Source organism: Homarus americanus, unplaced genomic scaffold (genome assembly GCF_018991925.1).
Source record: "Homarus americanus isolate GMGI-L3 unplaced genomic scaffold, GMGI_Hamer_2.0 scaffold20465, whole genome shotgun sequence".
Lineage (NCBI taxonomy): Eukaryota > Metazoa > Arthropoda > Malacostraca > Decapoda > Nephropidae > Homarus > Homarus americanus.
This window is the reverse complement of record NW_024756914.1, coordinates 2,664,911-2,674,781: the sequence shown is the minus strand read 5'-3', so window position 1 is coordinate 2,674,781 and position 9,871 is coordinate 2,664,911.

The window sequence follows — 9,871 nt, the reverse complement described above, 5'->3', positions numbered from 1 at the left end:
CCCTCACTCTGTCCCCTTAAAGACAGACAGACAGACAGACGGAGACAGAGAGACAGACAGACAAAGACACTACTTCCCCTCATCCTACACCTTCAACACCTTCTCCTGAGATACCTAGAGACGCTGTTTCCCCTCAAGCGACGTCTTTACCACCTGGCTCCTGGGAACACCACCACCTGTAGACACCTTTTCCCCTCAGAGACAGACAGACAGACAGACAGATAAACAGACAGATAAAACACGCAGACAAAGACATATTCTCCCTCAATTATCACCTTTTTTAACACCTGCTAATGGGGAAAACACCTCTCACCCCAGACAGACAAACACCTTTAACACCTGCTCCTGACTGTACCTCCTCCAGACACCTTTACCTCTACCTCCTCCTCCTCCTCCTCCTCTCAGATCTTCCCCCTCTCCTCCTCTGGTTGATCTGCCCCTTTGACATCCACTCTAGGGGAACATGTAGACCTCCTGGACACACACACACACACACACTAAGCTACAATCATCCATTAAGACATCAATAAGCATCTTTACCACCACAGTCACACCTCACTGCCTCCCTCCATGATGACACGAGAGAGGCGAGGAGGAGAGGGGGTGAGGGAGGGGTGAGGGAGGGGTGAGGGAGGGGTGAGGGAGGTGAGGAAGGTCAGGAAATGATAGAGAGAGGGAAAAATAGACAAGGAAGGGAAAGAAAGGAGAAGAAAGGGAGAGGAAGAGAGAGATAGAAAGGGAGGGAAGAAGACAGAGGAAAGAAGGAAAGGGTGAGAAGAGGGAAATGAGAGAAGGGGGAGAGAAAGGTAGGAAGGGAGAAAAGGGAAAGGATAGTTTAAACGGTGGAGGGGGAAGGGGCAATAGTTGGGGAGTTTAAACAGACGAAGGGGAGAAGTTTAGAGTTATGGAGAGAGGGGAGAGAAGGGGTGGGGGATTGGTATCTAGAGGGGGGGAGATAGCAGGAGGAAAGAGATATGGTCAGAAACTTGTGAATGAGGGGAGGAAGAGGGAGGGAGAGGGGTGAGAGGGGGAGGGAGAGAGGGAGAAGGAGGGGGAGAGAGAGGGAGGAATGGTATGTGATAGAATATAGATGAAGGGAGGAATGATTTGTCTCCTGAGTACGATAACCTAACCCCTTGAGTACGATAACTTAACCCCTTGAGTACGATAACTTAACCCCTTGAGTACGATAACTTAAATCCTTGAATAAGATGACCTATAATCCCTTGAGTACCATGAACTTATCCCCTTGAGTACAATGACTAAGCCGAGCCTCTGAACACGTAGACCGATAATTCATTATCTTGAGTACGATGACATTGTACTCAAGAGTCATTGTACTCAAGGGGACAATTCCTTCCCTGAGTTTCATGTTTACAACTCAAAAAACAACAATAATAATAATAATAATTCCTGTTCTAGTTCCACCATGTCATGTAGTATAATTTCCTATAATAATACCCAAATTTAGTTCCATCCTTCACCTAATGACATATTCAACTATAATTAAGTAGTATAATTCTTACAGTCTCAGGTTCATCACCAATCCTCTATAATTCCTTTAGGGTAATAATAATCTATAATTTAGTAAGATAACTTCAATAATAATGCTACTAATATTAAGCATTAAAATTCGTACCAAAACAAAAGTTATCTCAATGGTCATCAGACACACGCACTTGTTATCATCGCCAGAAGTAAACTTGAAGAATCCTGTTGTTATCTTTAGGTAATAACTTGTGTGTGTGTGTGTGTGTGTGTGTGTGTGTGTGTGTGTGTGTGTGTGTGTGTTTTCTATGCATTTTATGTTATCTTTCTTATGGATAACTGTGATATCTTCCCGGATGTTATCTTGGAAATTCAATAAGATTTCTGGGTGTGATTTTATTTATTTTATTTTATTTTTGTCTTGTTCACTTTGTATTTTCTGGAGCCTAAATATAAGACCTATTGAGAGACTCCGCATCCTCAGAGACTCAAGAGCCTGACCCTACATTAACACCCTTAAGGCTCCACCGCTTGACCTCGATTAGCGCCGTTTTGTAGTCACTTTTCCCCTCCCTCTGGCGGGGGTAGTGCTAACTAGACTCACCCCGACAAGGTTGCTGCAGCTAACACGACAACTAAATGCGTTTATGGCCATTATTTTTTTTTTCTTCAACACGCCAACATCACGTTTTGGTCTTCTCACTCACAACACTCCCCTCGCCTCCCTCTCAACCCACCCCACTCCACCTGACCCCACCCCACGCCACCCCACTCCAAACCCCCTCTCCCCCTCCTTCACCCCTCTTGACCACACCCACACCACACCACTTTTTTTTAAGGCTTTTCCAACTCTTAACTCTTTATTATTTTATATTTTTCATATTATAATTTTCCTCATATTAATTATTTATTTTCAAGTTCTTATATCACAACTTTAAAGTCAGATTTGTCTTCTCAAATCAATCACACTCTAATCCTCATTGCGTCATTAGTGTTTAGTTTAATATTTCTAAACAAAAGGATTCAAGGAAACCATTTTTAGTATCTCCTACTTAAAAGGCTGTTGTTGTAATAATAGGTAAGGCATTAGGAGAGTCTAATAGGCTTAAAGACCCATTAAGAACAGTGTGATTACGGTACAAAAGAGCATAAGCCTTCGGTACACAAGGTGGCCGGCACTGTATTCGATCACCTTCAATTTCCCAATTATAAAGTTAGGTGCCCATTCACAGTTGGGTGGACCGAGGGTGGGCCAGGAGTGAACCGCTATCGAAGTAGCAAAGGGTTAAATTACTCTACCATAGACGTAACAAAGGGTTAAATTACTCTACCATCGACGTAACAAAGGGTTAAATTCATCTACAGTATACTCTCATCGTAACCTTGGGATGTGGTCGTGTTTGAGAGCTGCGACAACAGGTGTAATATAACTCAGACCAACAGTGAGTCAAAACACTGATGATATACACTAGAGTCCTTACCTCGTTATTATTATTAGGGGCAGTGCGTGTGTTTGTGTTGTCATGCCAAGGTTGCTGGGACGACCAACCCCAGAGAGGGAGGCGTGTAAGGGGGGCGTAAGTGAGTGTAAGGAGGTGTTAGGAGGTGTAAGGAGGTGTCACGTATGCACAGTTACCGTAACACACACACACACACACACACACACACACACACACTCATTAAGTTGTGTTACAGGAATGAAATCTCTTCGGTAACGCGTGGATTGCCCCTTGACCCTGGGGCCTCGGTCCAAGGGACAGGAAACACAGCGTCCGTCATAAATTCCTGCGGCGACTAAATTAGCATAAACTGATAATATTCAAAAGGTTAAGTGAGAGGTTAAGTGAGAGGTTAAGTCAAAAAGTTATGTCAAAGTATAAGACAAAAAAATATATAATATCCCAAAGTTTATGTCGAAATTCTTACAAAGCTGAGATATTACAAAGATTGAGTCTTACGGTGTGCCAAAGGTTAGGTAAAAAGTTCACTGACAAGATGAAAGTTGCTGGAGTTACTTTATGAAGGACCAGTGATCTAAGTCCAGCCCGGGGAAATAATGGTAAAAAGAGTAAGAAAAGAAGAAAGGAAAATAGAATGAGGAAATCAATAAAAAAAATAATGTGCACCGTAACTAAACGGTAATAATAATAATAATAATAATAATAATAATAATAATAATAATAATAATAATAATAATAATAATAATAATAATAATAATAATAATAATAATAATAATACTTAAAGCAAAACTAATCATGAAAACATGTCCAGTAATAAGACTCAGATTCAGCCCCCCCCCCACCCATAAAAAGATCTTTGGTCCACGAAAAGATAAAAAAAACAGAGTATTTTGACCCCGTCGGTCCAACACACACACGACCATCAGCTCCTGGCATTCCCTTCCACCCCGCAACAACACGGTCAAAGAAGCAACGTCAGACGAATGTTCGCCTGTAGTGGAGGAGCAGAGGGTGAAGCCCACGAGAGAGAGAGAGAGAGAGAGAGAGAGAGAGAGAGAGAGAGAGAGAGAGAGAGACTACCACCCATCACTGGACCGATCCACTCATCACACTCACCGACACCCATCTCTGATCCATCTAACATTTCTCTGTTTCTCATTTACCGATTTATTCCCCATTCCTCACATCTCTCTCACACAACTTTAATGTTAGTTCTTTTTGTGATATGATTTCTTACATTGTTAAGTCGTTCTAATTTATGTATGTCTCTCTTAGTAACCCGCCAACATTTGCCGGCAGTAGTAACCTGATCACTGTCCTGTTCTGACCTCAAGATGTTAGGTGTTCAGTTTACACCACTACCTCAGAGTTCAAAGGTCAATGCTCCACAGCTTCAGGGTCACTGTTCCAAAGTTTCAAGGGTCACTGTTTCAAAGCTTAAAAGACTCACTGCTCCAAAGCTTCAAGGGTCAATGCTTCAAAGCTTTAAATACTCACTACCCCAAAGCTTCAAAGACTCACTACTCCAAAGCTTCAAAGACTCACTGCTCCAAAGCTCCAAGGGCCAATGCTCCAAAGCTTCAAATACTTACCACCCCAAAACTTCAAAGACTCACTACTCCAAAGCTTCAAAGACTCACTTCTCCAAAGCTTCAAAGACTCACTGCTCCAAAGCTTCAAGGGTCACTTCACTCTGAATAAAAAGCTGAATCTCGCAACAGCTATGAAGTGAGGATCCACTTGTGCCTAACCTAACCTAACCCAACCTAACCTAACCCAACCCAACCCAACCCAACCTATCCTATCCTATCCTGGCTGTATTTACCCACGAGTCCTATTTTGTGGGTTCGGGGACATCCTCTGCATCACTAAACACTTCATCCTCTTATCTCCCTGGCTACACCTGACACATTGTATACCTTCTCTCTCTGTGCTGAGTGTGACTTAACCTTGACCTAACTTTGACCTTACGTTTAACTCATTCGTATACGTAATGAACTGCGTGTGATGCGTCTTAAAGATATTTTTATTAAGTCTAAATGGCTCAAGTACGTCCGAAAGTCTAATGCCAGCAAAAACAGATGTGTCAAGGAAGCAAGTCCATATGCCTTAAGACCCAAGCCAAGTCCAGACGTCTACAACAAGTCCAAATTGCAAGAGTGCAAAAGTGGACCCCAGGGGCATCGTCAATCATGCAGCGAGCACCAGGGATATTGATGAGCTCGTAGTTAGTTATCTGTCTGTCTGTCATGTCTGTCTGTCTATCCTCCTATTATTTTAATTCTTTTTTTCATTTTATTTCCGTCTCTCTCTCTCTCTCTCTCTCTCTCTCTCTCTCTCTCTCTCTCTCTGTTGACCCAGCCTTAAGAGGGAGAGATAAGCCATGGTTCCCCCCCAGGTCGTCTTGTGTACCGATGACGTCAATACCTCACCATCTCACTCTCACTGTCTCTCATTTCTTTATTTTTTTATTCTATATTACAACTGTTCTTGTTCTCTCTCCCATTTTTTTTATTTCTCTCCCTCACTTTCTCTAGTTTTCCATCCTGATTAATTACTTTCTCATATTTTCTCTCACACTCTTTGATTTTATTTCTCACACTCCCTACACACTTTACTCCCTCTCACTCTCCTGATGACATAAACATTGGGAGTCATTTTGTCCTTATACGTCCGTGTGCTCGTCAGGCGGTCCTACACCCCCTACTGATGCCGTCTACACCCAGGCCACCACCTCTCACCCCTCACCCCTCACCGGTACACACCCCTAACACCTCATCAGTACATATACCTCCAAAACCGCTCTCCCTCTACCTCCCTCCAACACCCCCCTCCAACATCGCTAGGGACGAGGATATGGCTAGTGAGGAAAGGAGGCTTGAGGGTGTCTCTGGAGGGCTATATAAGGCTACAGGTACATGTAATCTACAGCAATGGCACAACCCCCCCCCTCCGCCCCCGCCCCGCCATTAGTAAATATCCTAATTTGTGTGTGTGTGTGTGTGTGTGTGTGTGTGTGTGTGTGTACCTTCATTAATATATAATTACAACTCTACGCATAGATTATAGAGGCACATACACACACACACACTGCTGGTGGTACAAGAAGAGTCCAATTATACTCTTGAAATATAAGAACACGGGTACAGGTGTGAGTACAGGTGTGAGTACAGGTATACGCTGGTGCAGATACGGGTAGAGGTGCATCGCTGTGGGGCCTGGATGAAGGAGGAGGAGGAGAAGGAATGTGGGGTCCCCGTTCACAATTTTCGGGTCCGATTTCAAGTTCATCCAAAGACCGGATTTGGTGATGATCTGTGAATACCAAATGGCTTGTGGAGGAGGTCGGGTGTACACGGGTGAGGCGGCTACGGTCAGGGTCGGTATCCGGGTGACTGGGTTGGCCTTTGAGTTGAGTTCGGGTATCGGAATTAAATCTCATTACTCATTACCCGGTACCGGTCCCCCCCCCCTCCCCCCCCCCCAAAGATGCGGATAAGCTGCGGCAGGTTGGTCTGGCAGTCCACCATACGGCCCAGTGGAATAAAACCCTAAAATCCACGCATATGAGGGAATGGAGAGTGCTGATTGGTTAGGTTAGGTTAGTGTCAAGTATGGTTAAATTAGGTTTACGTTGCGTTCGGTTTGTGTTATGAAGGTCAGGTTAGGTTACGTTCGATAATTAGAGGTCGTATGGTTAGGTTAGGTTATGTCCCCCCACACACACACACTTACTTTTATATAAAGTCAAGGAAAACACAAATTAGTTTCCCAGGTGAACTCTCTCGCCTGGTACCCACCGCTCAGTAACAACTAGACAAGCGAGGTCACCTGCGTCACTCACCTGTAATTAAGAGAAAAAATATAATTAGTCTTAGTTTCCGATACAATATTAATATTTTGTTGATTAATTTACAAACGCATCAATCATCTAATACTCTCCCTCCTTCAATTACCACTCCCACACCTGTTACCAATCAACCAATACTCACCTGTTCTCATCCTAGCTTCCATTTGTTAACGCAAAAACAAAACAACAACAGCAGAATTAAACACTAGCCAAATCAACATACTTAAAATATCATCATAATTCCAATACTTGAGCCAGTCCTTTATAGTATTCTAATGTTTTTACAAATACGTAAGAAATTCAACCAATCAAAACCCGTTCCTGAATTGTCTGCCATTTCCATACGTCAAAAATACACCGGGCGACATAAACAACAGGGAATAATGATACGTGTTTGAGTAACTCGTTCTGAACTTGCTAATTAAAGACTCAGGTGTATCTCTCACATCCAGGTACACAGCTTCCTCACCTCAGGTGTTTGGCAGGGGAAGGGACGGGAAGGAGCATGGAGGTGTCTGGCAGTTGGGAGAGCAGAGTGAGAGGGAGGTAGGGGGGAGGAAGGTAATGAGGGCAGATAAGGAGGGAGAAGGAAGGTGAGGGGGAGAGAAGAGGTAGGAAGGGAGGACTTAGTAGAATAAGATGGATCAGCACTTTTGAGTATGTAATACATGTAAACATGTCTCACTCCCTCCCTCACCCCTCTCACTCCCCCCTCCCTCCCTCACCCCTCTCACTCCCCCTCCCTCCCTCACCCCTCTCACTCCCCCTCACCCCACTCCCTCCTCCCCCTCCCCTCCCTCCCCACCCCTCCACCCCTCCTCCCTCCTCACCCCCTCCTCACCCCTCTCACCCCTCCTCACCTCCCCACCTCCCTCCTCCTCACCCCCCTCCTCACCCTCTCCTCCTCACCCTCTCACACCTTTCACTCCCCCCTCCCTCTCACCGCTAACACCCAAGACACTCTTCTACCAATACATTCACCTCTTCCCTCACTAATCTAACATTAATCACATTGGAACTCTTGCCAAACAAACGCTCGCAAAATATATCAATCAGACCAACTCCCCAAGTGGGATAATTAATGTTCCATAATACGTAATTAGTGATGTTATCTATGGTGGTTCAACGAGGAGCCGAGCGGGTTCTGACCGAGGGTGACGGTGTGTAGTACCGCCCCTAACTTAACCTAATCTAACCTAGCTTAACCTAATCTAATCTAACATAACCTAACCTAACCAACCTCTTACTACATTATTTTACCATCACAAATACCAAAGTTGCCTCCAGCAGTTGGTTAGGTTATATCTTTATTGTGTAATAACGATGGCTGAAATCATCCAGGAATTCTATCCCGAACTCAAGAGGAAAAGGGCTCTGTATGCGTCAGAGGCGACTTCCTTGCTGCAGGCCACCAACCTCGTCATCGGCAGAAGGTGTCGTATCACTAACGTCGATGACTACAAGAGCTACACTGTCCTCCCTGGTAACGGGATCCTTTTATTTTACTCATCCGGTACCGCAGCTCCCTGGGTACCGTCTATTCCTGTACCAGAAGGTGAAAATCTACACGGCGTGGTTCTCTGGAGGGGCCTTGACGGAGGCTTCACTTACTTCGACAGTTTAGGGTGTCTTCCCCCACCTCACGTTGTGGCCGCTGTCGGTCGATCACTCGGGAACAAGGTCAAATGCACGAGGACACGGATGCAAGGTGTGGGTGTTAAATCATGTCTGTATTACTGCTTTGCCTTCATGTCTTACGCCTCCGAGCACATCGACGTCCCCTCAGAGCAGATGATCGTCCTCTTCAGGTCTTTTATGGGAACCCAGTCGGATGAGAAGGCGTTTCGCATTGTACAAGATATGCTGAGACAAGCAGGTCTTGAACACGAACTAAACGACTGCAACAGCGGCCGCCACCTACTGCTCGGCTGTCTCCGGCCATCGCTCGCCCAGACAAACAGTACTCTTCCGATGAAACGCCAACGAAGGTAGTGAGCACAACAGGTAGTGAACACAACAGGTAATGAACACACCAGGTAGTGAACACAACAGGTAGTGAACACAACAGGTAGTGAGCACACCAGGTAGTGAACACACCAGGTAGTGAACACACCAGGTAGTGAACACAACAGGTAGTGAACACACCAGGTAGTGAACACAACAGATAGTGAACACAACAGGTAGTGAACACAACAGGTAGTGAACACAACAGGTAGTGAACACAACAGGTAGTGAACACAACAGGTAGTGAACACACCAGGTAGTGAACACACCAAGTAGTGAACACAACAGGTAGTGAACACAACAGGTAGTGAACACAACAGGTAGTGAGCACAACAGGTAGTGAACACAACAGGTAGTGAACACACCAGGTAGTGAACACACCAGGTAGTGAACACACCAGGTAGTGAACACAACAGGTAGTGAACACAACAGGTAGTGAACACAACAGGTAGTGAACACAACAGGTAGTGAACACAACAGGTAGTGAACACAACAGGTAGTGAACACAACAGGTAGTGAACAACAGGTAGTGAACACACCAGGTAATGAGCACAACAGGTAGTGTGAGTAATAAATAAGAACAACAGGTAGTGTGAACATACCCAGGTAATGAGCACAACATAGTGTGAACATAACAGGTAGTGAACACACCAGGTAGTGAACAACAGGTAGTGAGCACAACAGGTAGTGAACACAATAGTAGTGAACACACCAGGTAATATATCAACAGGTAGTGAGCAACAACAGGTAGTAGAACATAACAGGTAGTGAAATACACTAGGTAAATGAGCACAACAGGTAGGAGTACAATAGGTAGTGAACATAACAGGTAGTGAATACAACAGGTAGTGAACACACCAGGTAATGAGCACAACAGGTAGTGAGCATAACAGGTAGTGAACACAACAGGTAGTGAACACACCAGGTAATGAGCACAACAGGTAGTGAACACACCAGGTAGTGAACACAACAGGTAGTGAACACAACAGGTAGTGAGCACAACAGGTAATGAGCACAACAGGTAGTGAGCACAACAGGTAGTGAGCACAACAGGTAGTGAACACACCAG